Genomic DNA, 25,418 nt, shown 5'->3' with positions numbered 1-25,418 from the left:
TCCCTGTATTGACCTGTGAAAAGAAAATATCAACTCAGAAATTCAGGAATTAGGTTAATGCCTTGAAAATATGCAAGCAAGCACACCCACCATCACAGATACACACTGGATTTAGATAGCTGACTGCTACAGAAAGGAAATTAGTATTCTGGATGAGAGAATAATGTTAGTAATGGAGAAAGAAGAGCTAAAGATTAAGAAAAAAACTGAAATAAAGAAGAATATAGAACAATTTAGGATATACCTCAAAACAGAGACAAAATAGCTCTGATCTCTAGAGAGATGGCACAGTGTGTGTAAATTTCTGGGGGTGGGGTGGGGGAAGGGTTGGAAAGAGGGGGCAATGATTCAGGAAAGAAGTATCTGAATAATACTCTGGATTTAAGGGAAGTGAGATGAACACTAACAACATGAACCACAAAGTTAAAATTGGGATAAAAGCTTAAACAATAAAAAAAGAAAAGCTGTGAAAACAGGAACTCTAAAGGGAAAATTCATAGTGGCAACTGTGTTTATTTCAAAGGCTGTGGACTGAAATGGCCAGTTGGTCCACCTCATTGCTGATGTGTAATATTGCTCAGAGGGCACTGGGTAGTGAGAGATTGTGGGCTGGCCAGAAACCAAAATGTTTGACTGACCCTCAAAACTGTGACAGATCCTGCTCCACACAGTCTAAGATAAAATCCTGTGATGCAAAACATTGCCGGTTATGCTTCTCTCCTCCTGTAGGCTTTAAGCGTGAGTATTCTTGGTGCGGTATTGCTAGAGTTTCTGTGATTTCACTGCAACCGTTAATTTTTCCCTGGAGATTTGGACCTTGTGTCTGGAATTTTACTGATTTCCAACAAAGGTTTATATTAAATTTCTCAGTTAAGAATGCTGCAAGGGTGATTTATCCCACCATCTGCCAGTACCCTCCCCGTGACAGAATAATTTCACTTACATAATAGGTCTAATATCTCTTTCCTGATATAGCATTTCCTGCAGCTTTCTGACACAAAGTTTTAATTTAATGCTAACACAGAAAATCCATATTTCCTTTCTTTCTAGGTAGCTACTGGTAGCTTTCCTTCTCCTTGCTATAGGTACTTAAAAGATAGCAGATGACACATGAAATGTTTTTCCCTGACTTAAACTGCCGTCCTGAAAAATAGTCCCATTTTCATGGGCTTCCTTTCTTCACTTGAATGTCTAAGTTATTCGTTTATTTCTCTATCCCTTCCTTGTATATTTCTTGAGTGTCCCCACTCCCTGACAGAGACCTAGGCACCAAGAGCTGGTGACCAAGTCCCCTTAAAGCTGATATCCTAGGACGAACCCTGGACAAGTAAACAGTAAATAACATGATGTGAGATAGGAAGGAAGGATGTGGAGGAGGGGTAACATGGGAGAGAGAAGAATCAGTTACATTTGATAGAAAGCTCAGTGAACACTTCCCTGAGGATGGGATATTGAGCTGAAACCTTAAGGTTGAGGAGCCAACCAGAAGCATGGGGGGAGGAGGAACCGGGAAAGCCCCATAGGTAAATTGACTTTCTCAACACACTAAAATTTTCTTTAAAGAAATAAAATTGTCTTTTTCTTCCCTAGATGATTGAGCACAAGTAGATACAGATTAAATATATATTTAGATGAATAAACATATAGACTCATTGTGTTTAGATTTCTTCTTGCATTCCTCACTCTGGTAAAATATTTTGCTATTATTTTTTAATTCATGCAAACAAAATGACTTTAAATTACTTTATTATTTGGCATAGCTTGAGAAAAATGAGACATCTACCAATAATTTTAAAAGCATGGAGAATTCTTGTCCTACTGAATCAGGACTTTCTCATGTCATGGGTCAACTCTGCAATCTAATTTAGAGAGTGTCTAGAGAGAGAGGAGGGCTCATATTTTACAAGCAGTCCACAGAACTATAAGCTTCATTCAGAATACTTGTAGAAGATATACAAAATCAACAATGTTGAGAGTGTTATATTGTTTCATAACAAACGCACCATAGATTTTTCTTAAGCATATCATCACAACCTTTAATAATGTGAGCAACAAAGAAACCAACTTATTCTCTCCAAAGCAATCATGGAATTAATAGGATAAAGCAAGGTATGCTGGCTTCTGAAGAAAACATGGCATGCAAACATCCATTCACAATTTTCCTCCTTGGATCAATGCAAATAATACACCCATAGCCAAGCTTATTTCTTTGATCTTTAAGCATAACCTACCAGCTCCCTATCTCACTTAGTGTCTCCCATTTACTATTTATCTATCATCTAAACAGCCACTGACTTATGACAATGCTCATCATTTCTGCTTTGGATAACTTCAGTGGTATTCTGGTTTGGTTCAGTGTTGGCAGTTTCAAACACAGAAGGGAGTTAAGAGTAGAAATCCCTCGGAAGAGTGGGGTTTCATAACTTTTGAAGCTGAATTTAGGTAAGAAGTGAAATACAAAAAGTGCCCAGTTTACCTGGTTCTCTGGTTTGACTGGGGAAGGGGCAAGCAGTTACTGTTGGAGAGGGATTGTACTGAGCAAACACATCTTCATCTTCTCCTTTTCCTGATCTCTCTTCTCTAATGAAACCAGGTTTTTTTTTCTGAAACACAAATTTGATCTCAGTCAAATACTCACTGTGTAAAATAGTTGATAACCTTTTTCCCCTTTGTTTCCTGGAGAATGGTATCCAACTTTCTCAAATAAAGGAAAACCCTCATCATCTGCCTATAGTTTGCCTTCCAGCTTTTCTGTCCACTCTTGCCACCCTGCTGTCCAGCCTCAGCACCTTAGATGCTCCAGCCACACTAAATCCCCCACAATTCCCAAATATTCCAAGTTCTCTCTACGTCGTTTTATCTCGGCATGGTCTGATTTTCACTGGACTACCTTTCACAGCCCTCAGACCTTGCAAACTGCTACTCTTCTTTCAATATCCTTTTCATGGCTGCTTCCTTTGTAAAGCCCCAGACTAACTTTCACAGACAGAATCAATCACTCCCAAAGCTGCATTCCCATAGTGTATATCATTTTTCATATACACTATGGGATATGTGTTGCGGTTACTTATACCTTTTTCTTGTACTTTTGACTCCAAACTCTTCACTAAGATGTCTTATTAATTTTTGTAGTCCTATCTACTCATAAATCTTTGTACTGCTTGTGGAGCAAAATAAATAGTAAATTAAAATAGAAATCGTAATCATATAGAACTATTTAGAAAGCTTAAATGTAACAGTTAATTGACATGGTTTTCATTGTACTAATTTTTGTGAAAAGGTAAAAAGGTTTATAAAACTAAGTGGATATCTCTCACACAGCGGGTACAAAGTTACCAGGTAATGGTCCCCTCATGGGCACAGCCAGACCTCCCTACTAAGTAGGTGGCTGTCATTCCAATAGATGGATTCCCACAATGGCAGCCAAGAGGACATGTGTCTATCAATCTTTATTTTCCCCCTGTTCATTTACAAACTCTTACGTAGGCTCTCTTCGTTTCAAACTTTTGTATCTGGGGTTAAGGGTTAAATCTAGAGGTGTGATATAACAGCAATAAGTGTAACTTTAAGAAGTTTGGAAACGTTACAAGATAAATTTTGGAGGTTATTAATAAGTGTACTTGGGAACAAAGTGAATTCAGAAAGGATGCAGTTTATACTCTGTGAATGACATGCTCACACAAGTATCTTATATACCATTTAATATTAAGGCAATGCTTGTTACCTCCCCCCTTTTTTTAACCAGTATACAGATTTCAACTTACTAAATGAGGCAAAATGGAATAGTGGAGCAACTATAAAGGCAGGATTATGAAAATTTGAATTGTGGCCCTGTTTCTGTGAGAAAATAATTTAACTTTCCTGTTTTATCATTTGTATGATAAAAGATTATAATGAAGAAGTCCTAAAAACTGCTTCCTACTCAAAAGAGAATTAAAGGTATATCCACAAAAAGGAGTGTGTGTGTGGGGGGGGTTCTGTGTACATGTTAGATATTAATGTACAATGTGTATTACCTCTTTCTACCTTAATCACCTCTCTCTGACAACATTTTTTTTTGTCTTTTTAGGACCACACCTGCGGCATATGGACACCATTTTTTTTTGTCTTTTTAGGACCACACCAGGCTAGGGGTCAAATTGGAGCCGTAGCCACAAGCCTATGCCACAGCCACAACAACACCAGATTCAAGCCACATCAGCAACCTAAACCACAGCTCAAGGCAATGACAGATCCTTAACCCACTGAGCAAGGCCAGGTATCAAACCTGCATCCTCATGGATGCTAGTCAGATGCATTTCCACTGAGCCACAATGGGAACTCCCCTGACTTAACATTTTATCACCACTAGATCATGGGTCCCTTGAGGAAGCATTATCTTACACAACTCACTTTTGCATAGTTACTCTTTAATCCAACTCCAGGCAATAACGTCAAAAAAATTTTTTTAAATCACAAGATAGAATCTTTGTAAAAAGTAATGTGTTCCATTAACAGCAGAACCAATAAAGTCATCAAAATGTATTTCTATTTCTATGACGTGTATTCAAGCCACTCCATTTCTGCAGCCCTCCATTCTCTAACTTTACTTCTCTTCTTCCCTGTTCTACTTTGCCTTCACCTATTTTGCTTAATAATATCTTGGTTCTTGACTTCAATTTATCACAGATATGCTCCTACTCCAGTACCTTAGAAAACCTATTTAATTTCAAGATTGAGCCCATCTTGCAGACTGACTCTTTGGCTCATCTCATACACCTGCCTTCTGTAAGCCTCTGTTTGAATTCCATTGCTGCCTGAATGAACTCAAATTATTAAAATATCTGGGAAGTAGTTACCCAATTGGTTATAAGCTAACACTGTCACCATTCTGTTTCAGGACATTTCCATAAATGTTAATTGTGTGAATAAATACTTTCAGAGGAAGCCATTGAGTGGATCTCTGAATAACCAAACATCTGATAGATCTAAGTGCTCATTTCTAGCTATTAAGGATTCCACAAACAGTGGACAGAAAAAAAAATGCACCTTCTTTAATTTTCTAAAAAATTTCAAAGTAATAGATCATACACAACAATAAAATGAATGCCCAAGTATCCATAATGTATCTTAAGAAATAAAATTCTGCATTCCCTAAAAACTCCTTGTAAGTTCCCCAACTGCATACACTTTCCCTCCCAGCAAGAGATACGGTCCAAAGAGCAACAATGCACAGCCAAAAATAACAGTAAAAACATACAAAGTGACCAACCATAAGCTAGAAACACCAGAATAGGACCTATGCTTTCAGATATTAAAATGATCAGATAAAATGTATAATACATGGACTTATGTTATTAAAAAAGAGGAACTAAAATGCATGTGAAGGTTTGTAAAACCAAGTAGATCTGAATAAAAACCAAAGGAAATGTTTTCATTGGAGCAAAGTAAAATAATGAAATGTAAAATTCAGCAGAGGATTAGAAAGGAAACAAGACAGAGATGGCAAAATCAATGTACAGGAAGAAGAAGCCAAACAAATTGTACAAAATGCAGGACAAAGATACAAAGAGATGGGAAATTAAAAAGAGGCTAAGTGACTAGAAGGTGGATTAAGAAGGTTTGGCATATATCCATTTAAAATTGTGACTAGAGACAAGAGGTATAATGGGAATGGTCAGCCTTGGTCCAAGAAGCCTTCTTTTTGTGATATCTAAAATCCTGGGAGTTCCCGTTGTGGCTTAGAGAAAGCAAATCTGACTAGTATCCATGAGGACCCAGGTTCGATCCCTGGCCTTGCTCAGTGGGCTAGGGATTCGCTATTGCAGTAAGCTGTGGTGTAGGTTGCAGATGTGGCTCAGATCTGGTGTAGCTGCGGCTGTGGCATAGGCCTAAAGCTGCAGATCCTATCTGACCCCTAGCCTGGGAATTTCCATATGCCATGGGTCCAGCCCTAAGAAAGAAAGGAAGGAAGGAAGGAAGGAAGGAAGCCATGCACATGATGATTTCCTTAGGGAAGCAGCTACAAAACTTAGGACATCAGAGTTTCCTCTGTGGCACAACGGGACTGGTGTCTCTGCAGCACTAGTACAAAAGTTCAATACCCAGCCTGGTAAAGTGTGTTAAAGGATATGGCATTGCCACAGCTGTTGCATAGGTCACAACTGCAGCTTGGAGCTGATTCCTGGCCCAGGAATTCCATATGCTGCAGGGAAGCCAAAAAAGAAAAATGAAAATAAAATAAAATAAAACCTATGACATCATTTAAGTCTGGTAAACTTTCTTTAATAAAAGCAGCTCAACTGTAGTTATATTAGTGTTTTTCTAAAAGCTGAAATAGTTGTAGAAGTTAGACAAGCATGAAATCCTTCTCTATTACATGCAGCAGGGAGGAACTGCATTTTTATACTAAATAGCTCCTATCTGCTAAAATTATCAGTGAAGTAGACTGTGGCTTTGCCATTATGAGGTCTCAGACCTGAACCATTTATTCCAGCATACACCCCACAATATACAAGAATAAGAATATTTAGTGTGCTGTCATTGGATTTCTTCCACTGGGTCACAAAGTAGCCTCATAAAAATGCATTCTACTATTCTAGGTCTCAACATCAAACCCTTCACCATAGGTAACAGAAAAGGACTGCTGATTAAGGCCACTAACACTATTCCCAACTCTATTTTTTATTTCCTGAGAGTCTGAGCTCTAGAAGACTCCAGAGATGTGTACACTGTCCCATAGGGAAGAGTATGCAGAGGACACATAAGGAAACATTAAGCATAAACCCTGAAGGGAAACATATCCATGACCTTTACCAAGTGACTGCAGAGTATTAAAACAGCCTTGACTATGGACAGACACTGTTCACCAACTCTTTTAAACACTCCTGGAAGTGGAAAGATTGCTCCCAAATCCTCTACTGTAGTCTCAGAATTTTATCACTCGCAGCTCTAGTGTCTAGCATAGAACCCAGCCCAATGTGGGCAGAGTATCATGTCTGTTAAACATGGAATGCTGGACAAAGACAGCTAGGATGGAGCCCAACACTGCAGCCCAGAACCTTGTGACTCTCGGTGGTTAATAAACATAGCCAAGGCTCAGGGTTCTCATCCATAAAATTGTAATCTATTAGCTCTTACCACATAGACTTGTTGTGTGGATGATATAAGATGATGAATAGAAAGGATTTATCAAAGAAGCTGCCACTGACATATTGCATTATCATTTCAATGATTATCACCTCATCATGACTGAATATTTACTAACTAACGCCAACATGTCTACTTTCCTTTTAAATATTGACTCAAAAAGCACATGGGTTTTTTGTTTGTTTGTTTGTTTGTTTTGTCTTTTTAGGGCCACATCCACAGCATATGGAGGTTCCCAAGCAAGGGGTTGAATTGGAACTACAGCCACTGGCCTACACCACAGCCATATCAGCACCAGATCTGAGCAGCATCTGTGATCTATCCCACAGCTCATAGGAATGCCAGATCCTTAACCCACTGTGTGAGGCCAGGGATCAAACCTGCATCCTCATGGATACCAGTCAGATTTGTTTCCACTCCCTCAAAAAGTACATGTTTTTAAACTTATGAGAATCAGTAATCATTGTAAACAAAAACAGACAATCTCGGAAATATCTTTTTGACTTCTTTTTACACGTATAAGACAAAATGAATTGATATACATGGTAATATATTCTGACACACTTGTATATGGCCCTAGGTAGTACTTTATGAGTTGGATTATATTTCAGTATTTGCTTCCTTTGCTATTGTGGCCTTTCAAAGAACAGGTCCTCATCTTACACATTTTCCTGCCTGCTCAAATTAAACCTATGGCATAATCTCCATACCTCTGTCAAATTACTTACCACATTGTTTTGTAGTGGCCTGTTAGCATGTGATTCAGCCACTACTTCCCTAAGGGTTTCACTCATCCTTGTATCCCCAGCACTAAGCATAACACCTGTCACATACCTACTAAATACTGCATAGACAGGTAAGTGACATCTTATAGACATTCAATTATCATTGGTTAGTTAGATAAATGGAGGGATGAATAGGTATATAGAAGGATAGATGGATGGAAGGGTGGAGAGAAGAAAGAAATACATACCTGTGTCTCTTCTAATGAAAAACATTTTAAAGTACAACCATTCTATCATTAGACTAGACTTTGATATAAAACTCATTCACAAAATGACATAAGTTTTACTAATTTTCTTAGAGGAAAAAACAAAGCAGTTGTTTCTGTTGAAGTTGAAATGATTAATGAAACCGTGGATCGAATTCTCCTCCCCTTGCCAAAAGCACTCCCCGGTAGTACGTTAAAGCATTTAGGGACGTGCACCACCAGCTTTTTCAAATCCTCATTTAGTTCTGCAGCTGGTTCAAGCCAAGTTCTGGCACCATCACTTTCATCTGAGAAGAAATGCCATCTTTTAAATTCGAGGATGCAGTGAACTGAGCACCATACCCAGAGGACACAAATGGAAATCATTTAGAGTTGCCTGATCTTTCCTTTCACTCAAAACCAACACAAAACAAGCTAGTTCAGCAAATTGAGGCTATAAATAATATACAACCCTTCATCACTTCTGTTACCTCTTTGTACAGCATCCAAGATGCCTACAGGCCTGGATGGAGCAGACTTATTAGAACACCAAGGGGATGGGGTAGCCACTAGCTGGCTAATCACAATACTGTCAAATTGCTACATCAAACGACTATAATTCACTGAATAGGGCAGTTATTAAAATTCCAAGCTCTCTCTATGATGTGACCAGAATGATAATGGAATACAGCCAGCCTTCCCTGCAAACAGTGAGACACATTAGGAAAGGCATAGGTCCTGCTATCTCTAATATCTCTTCCGTGAAAGCTACCCTCCAATAAATAAATAGCATGATGAGTTTCGTGCCTTCTGTGATGTGACAGCATTTGTGCGGAAGAAAATGTCCCAGTTCCACTGAAAGCACTGATATGAGTTAAGGTGTTAACATTTTATAAATCACAGCACAGAACTCTGCACTAAAACCACCTTTCACAATTAAGGAACACCACGGCAAATTGGCTAATTAGCATAAGAACATACAAACACTGCTGTCTCTTAAGTGCCATTATTAAGCATTCTAAATATAGTCATTTCTATAGTAAAATTTACAAATTATTTTCTTTTTTCTTATAATAAATCTTGGCACCCTTGTGACAAATGCTATAATCCTCACTAGGCAGAAAAGCCGTAAGCTAACATAAAATGAACTTTTTATGAAACCTATGAATCTAGAAAAGAAGCAATTGAATTAGTCCTGGCACCAACCTAAAACACACTTAGATGGAAAATTACCAAATTTAACCCAGTGAAACTCAGTTATGGTTTAATGAAAAGCAGTGGAAGCAAGTTTTGAATTAATCATTCTTCCTGATCATGGAAAAAAATACACTTATGGAAAACATAAACTTCATAACAATGATTAGAAAATTATTTTGTTCCAAAAACAAATTAGTTAGAACATTATGACCTGAAACTATAATTTGAAATCACTTAATAATGATAAGCTTCCATTCTGTATGAGGAAGCAAATTTCAAAAGAATTATGTTTCCGCAGTCTTTAAACTACAGAAAATGGTACTAGTGAGAATTCTTGCTTACTGAAAAGATATTCAAACTAATAAAAAGTCATTATAAAAGTGGTAGTTGGATTTTCTGCTTTCTAAATTCTCCCTTATGGATAGATAGATGATAGATAGACAGACAGACAGACAGACACAGACAGGTAGACAGGGGAAACAGAAATAAAATCATTTACTCCTAGATTTGGAAAAGCATCTCTTCATCTATCAGTTGTGTCAACATTCATATCTGACATGAGCTAGATTAAATCAGCTCTTCCGCTGAACCATGGCAGGAACTTCCCATAAATTGTATCTTAACTTATTGAACTTTGGTTTTATATTTGCATATTAATGTTCTTTAAAGTTTATTAATAAACATATCCATTTGCAAAGGCTAAATAGTATACAGCCTGAAATTTTTAAATTCTTTCAAGGTAATATTTCTACTCCAATTAAACTTGATGCATTGCCAACCCAAACCCCAGTAGACTTCTAGGGGTAGTGAGAATCTGATAAATTCAAATAATTCTATAGTTTCTGTTAAAGAATAAATGTTTGAGAAGAGCCAAGAAGGTTTTTGAAAATGGAGACTAATGTGAAAGAATTTGTCTGAATAAATGAAAACACATTATAAAGATGTAATAACATAAAAATTATAATGGGAGTTTAAAGCTCATATAGTCAAGGCATTTCCTTTCTTGGTTTTACACTTTGAGCCTTCCTGGAGAAGGATTTCCCAAGTCAAGATTTTTTTCTTTAAGAGATCCCATTTATTAGTCTATAATATAGTTCTTTTTAATATTTGGTTATTTGACCCATATACAACACATTATTGTGCATAATATAAAAGGAGTATCACTATTTTTAAAAATATCTATCCAATAATCCCACTAATAGGTACTATAATATTTGTATCCCCATTGATTTAAAGCATCATGCTTACCATATATAAATTCCCATGTGTATAATAATCAATGAAATAAAATAAATTTGTTTTTAGAAAACTGGTTGGTTAAAATAATAAAAAGAACATAAAAAAATGAAAGAAACAAGCTTACAGCCTTATAGAGTTTTTTTTTTTTTTGCTGCCACTAAAATGATAATTTAGATAAATATTTCTTAATATTCAGTATAATGTTTATTATATTAAAAATACAAGTTTCAAAACAGATATATAATATGAATCAAGTTTTATAAGATATGTCTGCATTTATGTATTATTTACAGAGGAAAAGATAACAAAATGAATTTGAACATGACCTTTATTTCTCTTTTTATTCTTTTCTGCATTTGTTAATTTTGATTTTTACTTATTGTCAATAAATACCTCCCTTTATGCAATCTCGACAGGCTTTATCCCTGTGGTTATAGCCCCTTACCACTTAACATATTTTAGAGTCATCCCTCTAATGAAGTGGTGCTCTGGACACTCAGCCATGTGGTGATGGGGAAAACACACACATCTGCATATCTGTAGTGGGCAGCTAAACTGAGCTCTCCTGTCTTTTTACTAATTCATTTGTTTTGAAAAGAAATGCTTAGCAATCCCTTGAGGAAGAGGATTGGAACCTGACATTTTCATTTTTGCATTTTACTATGAAAAATAAAAACGTCAATGGCATTAGAATTGAAAAATGAGTCTGCTAGAAGAATAGGCTTGGCCTCACAAAGTTTCTCATCTTTCAATATCATAAGAAATATTGATCTCTTGCTTAACTTTTAGACATCTTTTGTTTTATTAGGTTATATTAATACATGGTTAAAGACATTGCCAGTGTGAGCTTTTATTTTGTAAGGTACAATAACCATTTGCAAAAATGGCAGCATTCGCTCACCTAACTCTATTTTAAACAAAATTGTTCAAGACTCTCTAACCCAAAAATCTCAAACTCAGATATTCTTTTCTGATCACAGTCTTCTCGTCTTTAATTTCTATAACATAATTTCTCCCAAATACGTCTGTTTATTGAGGGCTGGGTCTCTAAGTCTCTACTATTCACCTTTCCTTGCTTCAGAAGCCTAGACTTTACTGTCCATCACTTCAGTCACTCCCTCGACAATGTTCTTTGTTGATTATTTGCCCTTCCACTGTACTCAATTGTCAAAAATCAAAATTCTGTAAAATTCAAATAGTCTGATTTCTCAACTGTTATACCAGGAATGCTGAATAAGCCTAGAAATAAAGAATTGCACAACCTTGAAAATTGGAGACATTACAAATTCATGGTTTCCAGATCCAACTGGGCCTTCATTGCTAATCTTAGAGTCTTGCTGGGATCCACGCATCCTGCCATGCCTCTTCCATCACTGAGTTGCTTTCACTCTATTTTATGCTTCCATGGTAGCTTTTCCAAGTTAGCCCCACTTCCACTAAGTCTTCTACTCTGCCACCTGTTTCTTCCTCACAGCCAGCAGCATAATCTCCTATCCCACAAAGAAACTAGGACCATCAGAAAAGGACTTCAGGGAGTTCCTGTTGTGGTGCAGCAGAAACGAATCTAACTAGTATTCATGAGGATGTGGGTTCGATCCCTGGCCTCGCTCAATGGCTTAAGGGTCTCGCGTTGCTGCTGTGGCTGTGGTGTAGGCCAGCAGCTGTGGCTCCAATTCAACACCTAGCCCAGGAATTCCACATGCTGCAAGTAAAGCCCTGGGAAGAAAAAAAAAAGTAGAAAGAAAAGAAAAGAAAAGGACTCCAATGACTTCTCACCCTACTTACCAATTTTCATGCATCCATCATGCCCCCATTTCTTCAGTCAAAATTGTTTTTTCATCCAAAGTGAATTTTTCTACCTGTGTTAAAGCTTCTATTTCCCTCTTTCCTTTGCCTCTTCCCTTTGTAAGGAATATGCTACAACTAATATTCCTTCTTTCTCCTGTATTAGAAACATCTAAATCTCTAGTTTCTTCCATTTAGCATTTAAAAATGCCTGTCTTTATAACTTAATTTTTCTAATTCCTCCATTAACCCAATGTGTGCTTGCTCTTTTTCCACTTCTTCCCCACAAAACCCACGTTGTTTTCTGAGTCCCCATTTCACAAATGACCCCAACCTCCATTCAGTTGTTCAAACAACAAGATCTAGGTGAGCCATTCGATTTCTCTCTCCCTTATATCTTGTCAACCCACTGTCTTAATATTTCTGAATTGCATTCATTCATCTCCTTTAGCATATCTACACCTTCAGAGTCAGCCATCAATTTCTGTTTTCTACCGATGAATGAAATACTTTTCTAACAAGTCTGCTGTCTTGTCCTTAAACCTTTCCAGAGCAACTAGAATTTTACTTCTAAAATGCAAATCCGATTATACCAATCACCCTATTAAACTTTCTGGCATTTGGAAAATTTTTCTAAACTTCTCATGACAGCTTTTAAAGCCCTTCCTGATCTTAACTCTTTAGTCTCCTCATTACACCTCACTCCATATTCTGAGCTGCAGACATACTAAATTACTGTCTATTCTCTAAATTACAATTATATATATATACATATATATTATACAATTATATATATTTACATATATAATTATATATATATATATATTTTTTTTTTTTTTTTACTTCAGAGATTCTGCACTATTGCCCCTGGTGTTAGAAGGTTAGAAGGTAGTTACCTCCCCTACCCTATCTTTTAGTTTCAATTTAGATGTCAAAACCTCGAAAAGGCATTTTGAATTCGTTACCTTCTTCTTACGGAATTGTGTGCTTTACTAAAGTGCCAGTATCACAGCACTTAGTATAATGTATCTTGAAATATTATTGACTGTGAACTTCCCTGTAACCAGAGTAAGACAGTGTACTTATTAAAAGGAGACAATGTCTTTTTCTCATTGTGTTTCTAGTTTTTATTGCAGTTCCTGGCTCCACGTGGATACTCTGTCAACACATGTTGGCTGACTGATGTTGGCCAGTTGCCTAGAAACATGTGAGATAATAGAGAAAAGACTGGTGATGATGGGGCAGGGTATTAGGTGGGTCAAAGCACCTGCCTAATGAAATTAAGTATAAATCAAGATGTGTTATTTTAATAGTTATATTGACCAGGTCTTGTGAGAAGTTATGCTGGAAACACCTTGCTGACTGGGGATTTTTAATGGTGTCATATCTCAGCATCACATGGATCCTAAAGCCACCAGTCTCTGTCAAGTGACTACCTTAAGTGGCTCCTTCTCTACCTACTCCAGATAATATTGAAAAGAGGAAAGAAGTGTCATGTCTACTTATTAAATTTTGAGTTTTTAAATTGAACTAGGTAATTGAGGAGACAGTTTGGATAGATTTTGCTTGCATTTGGTTTTGCAAATAGATCTAAAGCAGTGATTGTCAGGTATAGTTGGTGGTGGTATCATACTTACCCATTGGGAGAGAGGTCTATCATGCCCAAATTGTATCAGATTCCACCTTCATGAGGAGATGTGAATCCCATCCAGCCTCAGTGAATGTCTCTGTCCTAGAGAGCCAATGTTAGGGAGCAAAGAGGGTCAGATATCCAAGAGTTCTGTGTGGTTGGTCATCACTGACTTAAAGATATATATATTCACAACTTAAAGATACATATATATCTTTAAGATATATATAGTCACAACTTAAAAAAATATATATCTTTAAGATATATATAGTCACAACTTAAAGATATATATATCTTTAAGATATATATATTCACAACTTATAGATATATATGTCATGAATTCTTGCTATAGAAATCTTGAATAAATGAGACGATCCACTTCCAAAAAGAAAAATAATAGCTTCTAGTTACTATAAAATTCAGATTCCCAAGAAAAATCACAATAAGGGATATATTTAAAGAATTTCTAAATTATAGATCTAGAATGTATATTATCAGAGTTAACTTCAACAATAACACCTAAATGTAATAAAATACTATAAGCCAATCACTGTTCTAAGTGACATTTGTATATTAACTCACTCTATTTTCAGAACATCTCTGTGAGATGGAGTCTATAATTACCCTATTTTAGATTCTGGAAGATCAATGCACAGAAAATGTACTCAAGGACACACATATCTAATGAGTTGCAGAACCAGCATTTGAACGAGGAAATCCAAAACTAGCATTTGTGTCTTAACTAGTATTCAATTCTCATCCAATTCTCCCATATTTTATATCATAAGAAACTAGTTTCTGAAAAGTTTTGACAAATTGTCTAAGAATTTTCATATTTCTGTGTTATTCATTATATATTTATATATATATTTGTTCTAATTTCATTGATAAATATTACTAACTATAAAGGGCTGCCAGTTTCTTTGGAGGCTCTTTAGAGGAGGAAGAAAATTATATGCATCTTAGTAGACATAAAAAGCTCATTCAGCCCTAAATGTAACATGGACTATAGCAATATGGTCTGACATTTTGAACTCCTGACAATTATGTGGATAGTGATGGGAAGACTTTGTGATAATTCAATTTCTTTATTCAGCTAACCAAGCTTGATAGCCTTCCATTTCCATTACAAAGGGTAAGATAACTATTTCACAGGAAATGTTTTCACAATTGAATTCCATAATACCTTTGTCAAGTGCCCTATATTACTAGCCGGGCCTCTGTTCTGGAATGACGAAAACAGGCTCTGTGGAGAGGCCATTTGATAAAGTAGAAAGGTCACCAGCCTGAACATCAAAAGGCCAGGCCTGTAGTACCAGCTCACTTATTAATGAGCACAGACTTGGCTTAAGCTTTTTCACTTTGCTGAGTCTTGGTTTTCTTACCGGTGAAGTGTGTGAGGAACCTGGCATGGTATTAGAAGATGTAATAACTCCTGGTCCTCTCCTTCCATAATGAGAGGTGAAGAAGAACATCACCATCCGCCTGCTTTATCCACATGACAGAGACAGGCCAGTGGAATTCCGTATCAGGTCATGAGGTGTAATTCCAACTTCCAGCACAGAAACTGAAAACCTTTGGGGGAAAGAAAGATCATTTCTCGGCTCCTTAAAGACTTGAACTGACACTTATGACTATTTCACAAAAAGAGAAGTAGAGAGAAGGGTTTGATGCACTGAATGTGTCTGGAGCTCATTATGTAGAAATTCGCACAATGCCCAGGGAAATGCCTCCTTAAAAATTCTCTGTAGAGAGTTGGACTGCCTCTAGCTAAAGCTCTTTCAAGCCTAGTGGCCTGGATCCCTGCCTCTGTTCCTCACCTTCTTTTGCACTGATTTGATTCTAGTAGTGATTTCATTGACCCTGATACCTGCCACTTGTTCCAAACCATTTTCTACTTACCTTTAACTATCCCTCAGGCCTTGTCTGATCCATATCTATCTTTACTTGACTAACTTCAAAGCTCTCCACTCATTTCCACTCATATATTTACAACCACTGCAAGCTGTCCCACAGCACCTGGCCTGTCTCTTTTCTACAACCACAAAGCAAAGCATTTAAACGCATTTTGCTGTTTATATATGTCAATGAAAAAAAACTGGCATGGATTAAATATCATGATATTGTTAATGTGATGATACGCTACAATGCATGTGTTCTTTAGGAACTAAATATGAAATTTAAATATGCATTAGCACCTTCGTGTTTTCCTTACGCTTTCTTTTTGCAAGTAATGGGACTTTGCTAGCAATTGTGGTTGTGTGATTGATTGTAACTTGTCTGTGGCTCTCTGGGACCTTCCTGAAAATGAAATCGACCATCTTTGAGTGATAATGTCAGTGGGATAGAATGTGACACTGAATAACGGTCTCCCGCTGCTGCATAAATGCCAAGGTAAGCCAAAGGTATTTATGGAGAAAAAGCTCATACCAAGCTAAGATTTTTATTTTCAATGCAAAAGACACTAATTCTGTGGTCAGCTATTGCTAGTATAGCACAGGCTAGGTGTAGATTTAACGAATTTGTATAATGGATATTCAAGGCAGACTACAATAGTCAAGAGATCAATTCTTATGTAAATCCAATATTCTAATTAGTTTTTAAACTTGAGTTATTATGCTTTTAGCCAAACCCTAAATAAGATTAGTTTCTCAGAAATAAAATACTTCCCTAATCATGATTTTTTAGCAACTAGAGTCTCTTAGATTATATTCGGAACTTTTGAAATCTATGTTTATTATCTACTAGAAGAAGTTAGATAAATAACACGCAAATATCTCAAAACTACATTGATCAATTTATTCTATAATGAGAAGGTATAAGATATTGATATCAGTGGGATACTGGGACATCACAAACAAAAATTTAATTTGTATCATGTACAGTATACATTGCGAGAAAACATAAGTATACATTGCAAATATTCAGTAGAAGCTTTGTATTTCACTAGGAAGACATTCCAAATAAAGCATCTACTTAGAAGCCATATGTAACAGTATATGGGATAGTAATAGGAGAGTTATACAATTTTCTTTCCCTGAATTTGGCAAAAAGGCATACTCTTAGTTTTGTGTTATACTCCAACCTTTCAGGACTAAATTTTCTCTGTAGGGGAAGCAGTAAAATGAAATATATATCCATAAGATAGAATGCAGAGACCAATGAGGAGTGATGTGTTAGTTTAGGTAACACTATTTCCTCAGGACACCCTAGGACCAGAAGTGGCCCTGAAATATGTTGATACAGTAGCCCATTCTGAGTCTTCTGCTGGTGGCAGTCATTAAAGAAGAAATTGATATAATTTGTAACCAAATATATAGGGCTTTATCCAAAAAAAAACCTATTTTGTGAGTAGTTTAGAAAAAGGTTAGTGGAAGTTAAAAGTAATATCATCCATATATACATACCCACATCACTGAGATGTCTGGTTTTGGAACACCAGTATTTCCAGCCTACAAATCCAAGATAGCTGGAGCAAGTTCCTTGCCCCTAATGATTTGAAGGTGATTAGAAATGTAATAGAAGAGAGTTCCCTTCATGGCTCAGTGGTTAACAAACCCAACAAGTAACTATGAGGTTGTGGGTTCGATCCCTGGCCTTGCTCAGTGGGTTAAGGATCCAGCATTGCTGTGAACTGTGGTATAGGTCGCAGACACGGCTCAGATCCCACGTTGCTGTGACTGTGGCATAGGCCAGTGGCTACAGCTCTGATTTGACCCCTAGCCTGGGAACGTCCATATGCCATGGGTGCGGCCCTCAAAAAACAAAATATAAAAATATATATATATAATGGAAAATATACATTTCATTTGTTGGGCTTTGTGTGTTTGGGGGGGTGCATGTGAAAATCATTCTATATATAATGTGTAGATACTTGAAAAAGCACAAAGCTGCATGAAAACTATTTTGTAAATCAGCCCCAATGTGTTTAAAATTATATAGACATCTTTTGATTAACCTGGGCAAAAAAAGGAGTTTCTAAATAATCAAAAACTATGGTTAAAAAAATTCACACACATGTAATGAGTTGGAATGAATAAAAGCATATTTATTTTAAATATCATTCATTCATTAAAAGCTCATTTACTCTTCTATAATTTTAATGAAAAAAATAATCCACTCATTTAAAAATATAAATATTCAATACATTTTCAGGCAAAAGACGAAAAAAAATCTGTTAGAACAATCCATTGCTTATTTTTGTGTCTTAGCTGAGCTCTGTCTTTACATAATAGCACTTGCTTTGGGTAGATTTCCAGCCTCTACTGCACACTATGCTGTTCTTGCCTTATTTGTTAATCACTCATGTGTGCCTGAATCTCAGTATTGGAATTCATAGCCACACTCTCTTTCTTGGGGGTGTGCCTATGGCATGTGGAAATTCCCTGGCTAGGGATCAAACCCATGCCACAGCAGTGACCTGAGCCATAGCAGTGACAACTCAGATCCTTAACCCATTGAGCCACCAGGGAACTCCATGTATTTGTTATTTGATTGGTTATTGCTTTCTTCTCAAGAAGAGCTATTGGCATCAAAGAAAATGTACACAGCACCTGAATCAAAACAGTCTATTGATTGTAGGCCTTAATAGATGAGAAGATACTTATTTTTGAAGTAGACCCAATGTGGATTCTACTGAAGACCTCATGGTTACAACATGAAAAGCTCTCATTGGCAGGTTCACATTATGAGACACATAATTGTTGGTATTTTTAATATAGCTTTATACTACATAATTGGCTCAGGGTGGAAGTGAAACAATATCTCTATGGGTTAGATATTATTTCATAGGCTTAAAGGAGAGTCTCATAACCAGAGCTGGCCCGCCCACCACCATCACACCCTACCATTTATCTTTCACTCCTGAAATGGCCATTAATAATCATAATAAGAGAGAAAATTGGTGAGGACTGCTGTTTTGTGAAACATTGCATTGAAATTTTACTCTTCGGAAGTTTGAAGAAATACTCATTTGAAATAAAATATTCACATAAATGAAAAGAGTATGATTTCTTTGAACATCATCTACCCACTTTTATGTCATGACACTGTTAAATTATGAATCACGATGCTCACACAATGTCAACTGTATATCTAAAACATAAATCAAATTCAATAAGCTTTGGAACTAAGATAGGGTTTCACTGGCTTGATGTGTTCTCTAGATGTAGGACAAGGCCTTGCAAAAAACAATTGACTTTTACAAACTAATAATTGTATTTAAAATAATACTCTAAGGGAATGTTTCAATAAAATACACGTGACTCACAGTTAGGTAACAGCTTTGGTACAAGAACCAAGATTATCCACAGTAAAATGGTGGGGATTTACAAAGTATAGGAAGGATATCTGTGGACCTGTTACTAATGATAGTGATTAATGAATATCTGCTTTAGGTTAAACATTTTCTATTTCTCCAAGTCCTCTTTACTTTTTTTTTTTTTTTTTGCTTTTGCCTTTTAGGGCCATACCCATGGCATATGGAGAATCCCAGGCTAGGGGTCAAATCGGATCTGTAGCCACTGACCTAACACCACAGCCACAGAAACACTGGACCCAAGCTGTGTCTGCAACTACACCACAGCTCACAACAATCCCGGATTCTTAACCCACTGAGCAAGGCCAGGGATGGAACCTGCAACCTCATGGGTACTAGTCGGATTATTTTCTGCTGCAGCACCACATGAGAACTCCCCTCCAAGTCCTCTTTTAAAATGTAGATAACTCTGTGGAGGGCAGTGTTAAATTAATAAGACATCAGAATTTGCTCATCTTATCAAATGTTTTTCTGGTTGATGTGAACTATTAAGGGCAACCTACTAATCCCATCCCTTAATCCTAGGGCTTGGTGAAAGAACCAGTAGGGAGTGAGCAACAACAACCCAAAAAAACAGGTGGATAAAGGATGGAAAGAGGTCCACAACAGCAATGTGATGGAGCCAAAGCTGAATTTCACAACTCCACGATTTTGCCATCAACCCTCTTGGGCACTGCTAGTATTCATTTCCAACATACACACTGCTCAAGAATAGCATTTTAAAACTACATTTAAGAAGTTCCTACAGTTGCACAAAGGTTTGGGGATTGTCTTTGCAGTGCTGGCAGGCAGGTTCAATCCCCAACCTGGCATAGTAGGGCTTGGATCTAATCCTTAGCTCCCCACCATGGGGAGGCCAAAAAAGGAAAAAAAAAAAAAAAGCATAAAAAAACTACATTTAAGATTTCACAGAGTTCTCTGGTGGTGCAACTGCCATGGCTCTGGTGAGGGTTCAATCCCTGGCCCAGGAACTTTGCCATGCCATGAGCGTAGCCAAAACAAGAAAAAAGAAAAGAAAACATTTACATACCAAGAAATAAACAACTTTTCTAGGTGTTTCTTAAGGATAAAAGCATGGTTGACAAATATGAAATAACATTATGCAAGGCATAATTTGAACGGTTAGAAATTATTATTCACCAACTATTTTTAGATTTGTATTTTGTGGAAAGATGGCTTATCAGGATATTGAAAGGTTTCTGATATCAATTAATAGGGCACTTAATATGTAATTGCTCCTTGCACTGGATAAAAATATCAATGGTCATTACTGAAATCATAATAGCTAGTGTTTAATGAGCATTTACTTTGTACTAATTACCATTTTAAGTTCTTTTTATGTTTTTTCTTCTTTGAGACAGAGATATTTGAAATTCTCTATTAATTTCATACAAAAATTATTTAAAAAATGAAAGCCTCATGCAGCAATGCCTCAATCCCTATGTCAATGTAAACTTGATAAGCCTTTTTAAATGATACAGACTTTCTGTTAGTTGTGCCGTTTGGATTTCTACACTTAAACTACATGTTCTAACACTTATGCTAAAGTCAAGCTGTTTCCATCTGTTTAGGCTACACATTGCATCACTTAGTAGTACAAAAAGAGCAGTTTTTCTAAGACTCCTGGGACCAAAATCACACAGAATTCATAAAAGATCCAACACATAAAAATTCATTTCCTGAAGAGAAGCACTGCCATGTTGTGCAGCAAGAACTACTACCTTTTTCATTGTGCTTATAGAAGAGAAGTCAAGCAACAGTACCCATTCGGGCTGGGTACTTCATCACCTGATGTGAACACAGTCACAACTCTCAGCCATGGTATATAGAGATAGTTACTCTAGGTCGCTGAGGACCAGAATGACCCTATTTTTGACCCTATGCCATGTGCTATGATGAAGCAAATGCTTCTACTACCTACAACTCAGAGACTCTGAATGGAGCGATGGTTCTGGCACACTAGAGGACAGCACAACTTCTAAATCACAAGGGCACTTGTCGTGCCAGGTAGCCATTTGATGGAGACTGACAAATCTTCAGTCAGACTGTCATCCTCCCAATTCAGCTGACTTCAAAACTCAAAGGTTATGGCTTCAGCAAGAATCTCAGCATTGTGGTGGCTTCTGCTCCAGCCCATAGATATGTCACCTATGAGGCTGGGTCATCCCAAGAGCAATTTCTACAAGAATTGTGCAGCCGTGAAAATATGACACTGTGCAGTTCTGTATGCACAGCAATCCTGGTGACTGTTATCTGCTGAATTGCAGGAGCTCAAGGCTTATTAAAATTCCCAGGAATCACTCACTGGCAAAGGGCTATATTTAACCCTTTCAAAAGTAGTTTTGCAAATACAATTTGGTGGTAAAATAATCTTCATGCAGCAACAGAATGCATGCTTGGAAGCTGAGGAAAAAATGTAAAATAGATAAAATGTCTGTTTCCTTATCCCCACTTTCCTTACCACCATCTCATCCCCATTACAGAACCTCTACTATTATCTCTACGCCTTTGATCTTGCAGAAGGAGATAATGTGAAAAACCAAATATTAACGACAATGTGTTATGATATGTTGAGATTCTTATTTACATATATGCCCTTTACATTTTTTTAAATTTTTGTTACTTAAAAAAATCTTCACAGGGAGTTCCTGTTGTGGCTCAGCAATAATGAACCACACTAGTGTCCATGAAGACATGGGTTCAATCCTTGGCCTTGCTCACTGGGTTAAGGATCTGGCACTGCCATGAGTTGTGATGTAGGTCACAGATGCGGCTCAGATCTGGCATTGCTTTGGCTGTGGTGTAGGCTGGCAGCTATAGCTCCCATTTGATCCCTAGCCTAGGAATTTCCATATGCTGCGAGTACAGCCCTGTAAAGACAAAAAAAAAAAAAAGCCATCACAGTAGCTAGTGAATGTTTTTAAAAGGAGATATGAATAAAAAGGCAGGGAGGGAGACAGACAATATATTACACAGTACTGGTAGCATTTAGAGCTAAAAAGTTGGGTGTGCACTGTGCCTTGTTACTTGACCATGGGCAAGTTACTTAATCTCTAAGACACCAGTTCATGCCCCAGCACATACACATTTAAAGGTTTTTGTTTTGTTTTTTTTCCAATCCTACTTACAAGGCTTTAGCTTTATTCATTGGGAAAAATCCCAGCTGGAAGTACATTTCCTTTAGGAAGGTAAATTTAATTTCCAAAAAGAAGACAGAACTTATTTATAGGATATTCTGATTATACAACAACAACATCAACAACAACAAATAAATTCTCATGTTTGCATTTGTATGTGACTTGAATGGCTATCCCAATAACTGATTGCAATATTAATCAGGATTTGTAGAGCTAAATTAAAGAAGGTAACTTGCTTTTTATTGTCAGTTATGGAGAAAGGGAATGACTACAAGAAAATTAGAAAAGACGAACAATAATATATATCTGTTTAAAGTTAATACTATATACAAACACAAAATATCTTACGTATTTTATGACTTGAAATAACCAGTTATAAGCTACTTAAATCAGAGAAGAAATATAATTTAATATCAAATGGATTATGCACAAGAACTGATGAGCATAGTTTAACTGATGAGCATAGCTTAAGGCAATTATTAAAAGCATCAATCTAAGGGATAAAGAAGAATAGAGAAAGAGAACATGGTGAAAAAAGTGATGAGAAAGAGAAATACAATAATGTTTAAAATTTTTGATTCTCTTTCAACTAATATTTTAGAATGTGAATTCAACTATTGTGATTGATCCTATTATTATTCATCAGCTATTAATTCCCCTCCTCCCAATGATGATGAGTTTGACCATGTGATTTGTTTAGGCCAATAGAACGTGTGGGCCATGTCCAAGGCTAGGCATTAAGAAGTATGGCATCTTTCCATTTCATCCTTTAGGGAAGTGACCTTAATTTCCAAGTATTGAGAATGTTTGAGGATTATTCTCATTAGATGTCAGATAATACATTCTCATGTCTGTTTCACTATGTAATCTGGATTAATAGATCAACACTATGTTGCAATATAATCAAATCAGTTTTAGAGTCTCGGGAATGGGAACAGGTATTAAAGAAACTCTGAATGAAAGAGCTGATGTGCTGATATCTTTTTCCAAGCTGTGAGAAAAGAAAAAAAAAAAAAAGAACACAGAACCAGTAATGAAACACATCTGTGATTTCTACTTTATTTAATAGGGTAGCTATGTTATGATATGATCTACTGGGCCTAAGACATAATCTGTGTTTTAGTTAACTATTGCTATATTACAAACTACTCCAATTTAATGGCTTGAAACCACAAACATTAATTATCTCATATTTCTATGATAACAAATTTGGGTTCAGTTTGCCAGGTGCTTCTAAGAGCCCCTTATGGGCTACAGTCAAGATGCTGGCTGAGATTGCATCTTCTGAAGTTTTGAGAGTCTGCTATAAGAAGGTGGTTTCACAAAGCTTTTGGATGGACTCCTCAATTCTTCACTAGCTGGAAATCTGTTCCTCTCCATATTGCCCTCTCATAGGGATACCTGAATGTCCTTAAAACATAGAAGAGAGAAACAGAGAGGCAGAGGGTCCACAGTGGAAGTGGTAGCCTTTATAACCTTACTAGAAGGGACATTCATCACTTCTGCCATATTTATTGGTTACACAGACTTTGGTAACTCTACAAGGATGTGAAAACCAGAAGGAAGAATCAAGGACCAATTTGGTGGCTAGCCTCTACAGAATGGTTACATAAGCAGGGGTACAAGATGGAGTTAGGGTAGTGATGTCAGATGCATCATAAGTAGAGTAGCTAGAGTTGGGGGTCAATGAGCTATCAGAATGAAGAAGAACAAACTTCAAAGCATATCTGTTTCTTAGCTTCAGAGGAAGTGGTTCCCATGATTATATCATGACAACAACCAGACCCTAATATTATATTTCTTACACATTACAGGTCCCCTATTGATTACCTTGCTCCATTGTCTGAGTTGATGCTTTTTTATGGATTCTCTAATATAATCTCCAGGGTGAAAATTTTCTCTGGACTTTTGGTCTCTGCAGAGCCCTTACTTTCATGCTAACTCAGCAATGCATTTTAAAGGATGTAGCAAGAACCTACTGTATTAACAAGGGGGTATCTATTCAATAGTTTGTAATAACCTACAGGATAAAAAAAGAATGGATATATGTATGTGTCTAACTAATTCATTTTCTGTATTCCTGAAACTAATACAACATTATAATTCAACTACACTCCAATAACAATTTTAAAATATAAAATATTTTATTGATTTCTTCTTTGATCTTTTTAATTTCCTTCCTTCTGCTGACTTTAGGACTTTTTTGTTCTTCTTTTTCTAATTCATTTAGGTAGAGGGTTAAGTTGTCCATTTGGGATCTTTCTTCTTTTTTGAGAAAGGCCTGTATTGCTATAAATTTCCCTCTGAGCACTGCTTTCACAGCATCCCGTAGGTTTTGAGTGGTTGTGTCTTCATTATCATTTGTTTCAAGGTAGTTTTTAATTTCCTTCTTGATTTCCTCATTGACCCATTGGTTTTTTAGTAGCATGTTGTTTAGTCTCCATGCAGTAGGTTTTTTCTCTTTCCTTTTCCCATGGTTGATTTCTAATTTCATGGCATTGTGGTCAGAGATGATACTTGAGATAATTTCTATGCTCCTAAATTTATTGAGATTCGCTTTGTGTCCCAATATGTGGTCGATTCTTGAGAATGTTCCATGAGCATTTGAGAAGAATGCGTATTCTGCTTTTTTTGGATGTAGTGTCCTGAAGATATCAATGAAGTCTAACTTTTCTATCGGAAACCTGGACAGCTGCATGCAAAGCAATGAAACTACAACATACCCTCTCACCATGCACAAAAATACACTCAAAATGGCTGAAAGACTTAAATATACGACAGGACACCATCAAACTCCTAGAAGAAAACACAGGCAAAACACTCTCTGACATCAACCTCATGAATATTTTCTCAGGTCAGTTTCCCAAAGCAATAGAAATTAGAGCAAAAATAAACCCATGGGACCTCCTTTGCACAGCAAAGGAAACCCAAAAGAAAACCAAAAGACAACTTACAGAATGGGAGAAAAGAGTTTCAAATGATGCAACCGACAAGGGCTTAATCTCTAGAATATAT

Source organism: Phacochoerus africanus, chromosome 8 (genome assembly GCF_016906955.1).
Source record: "Phacochoerus africanus isolate WHEZ1 chromosome 8, ROS_Pafr_v1, whole genome shotgun sequence".
Taxonomy (NCBI): Eukaryota; Metazoa; Chordata; class Mammalia; order Artiodactyla; family Suidae; genus Phacochoerus; species Phacochoerus africanus.
This window is presented reverse-complemented; position numbering follows the sequence as displayed.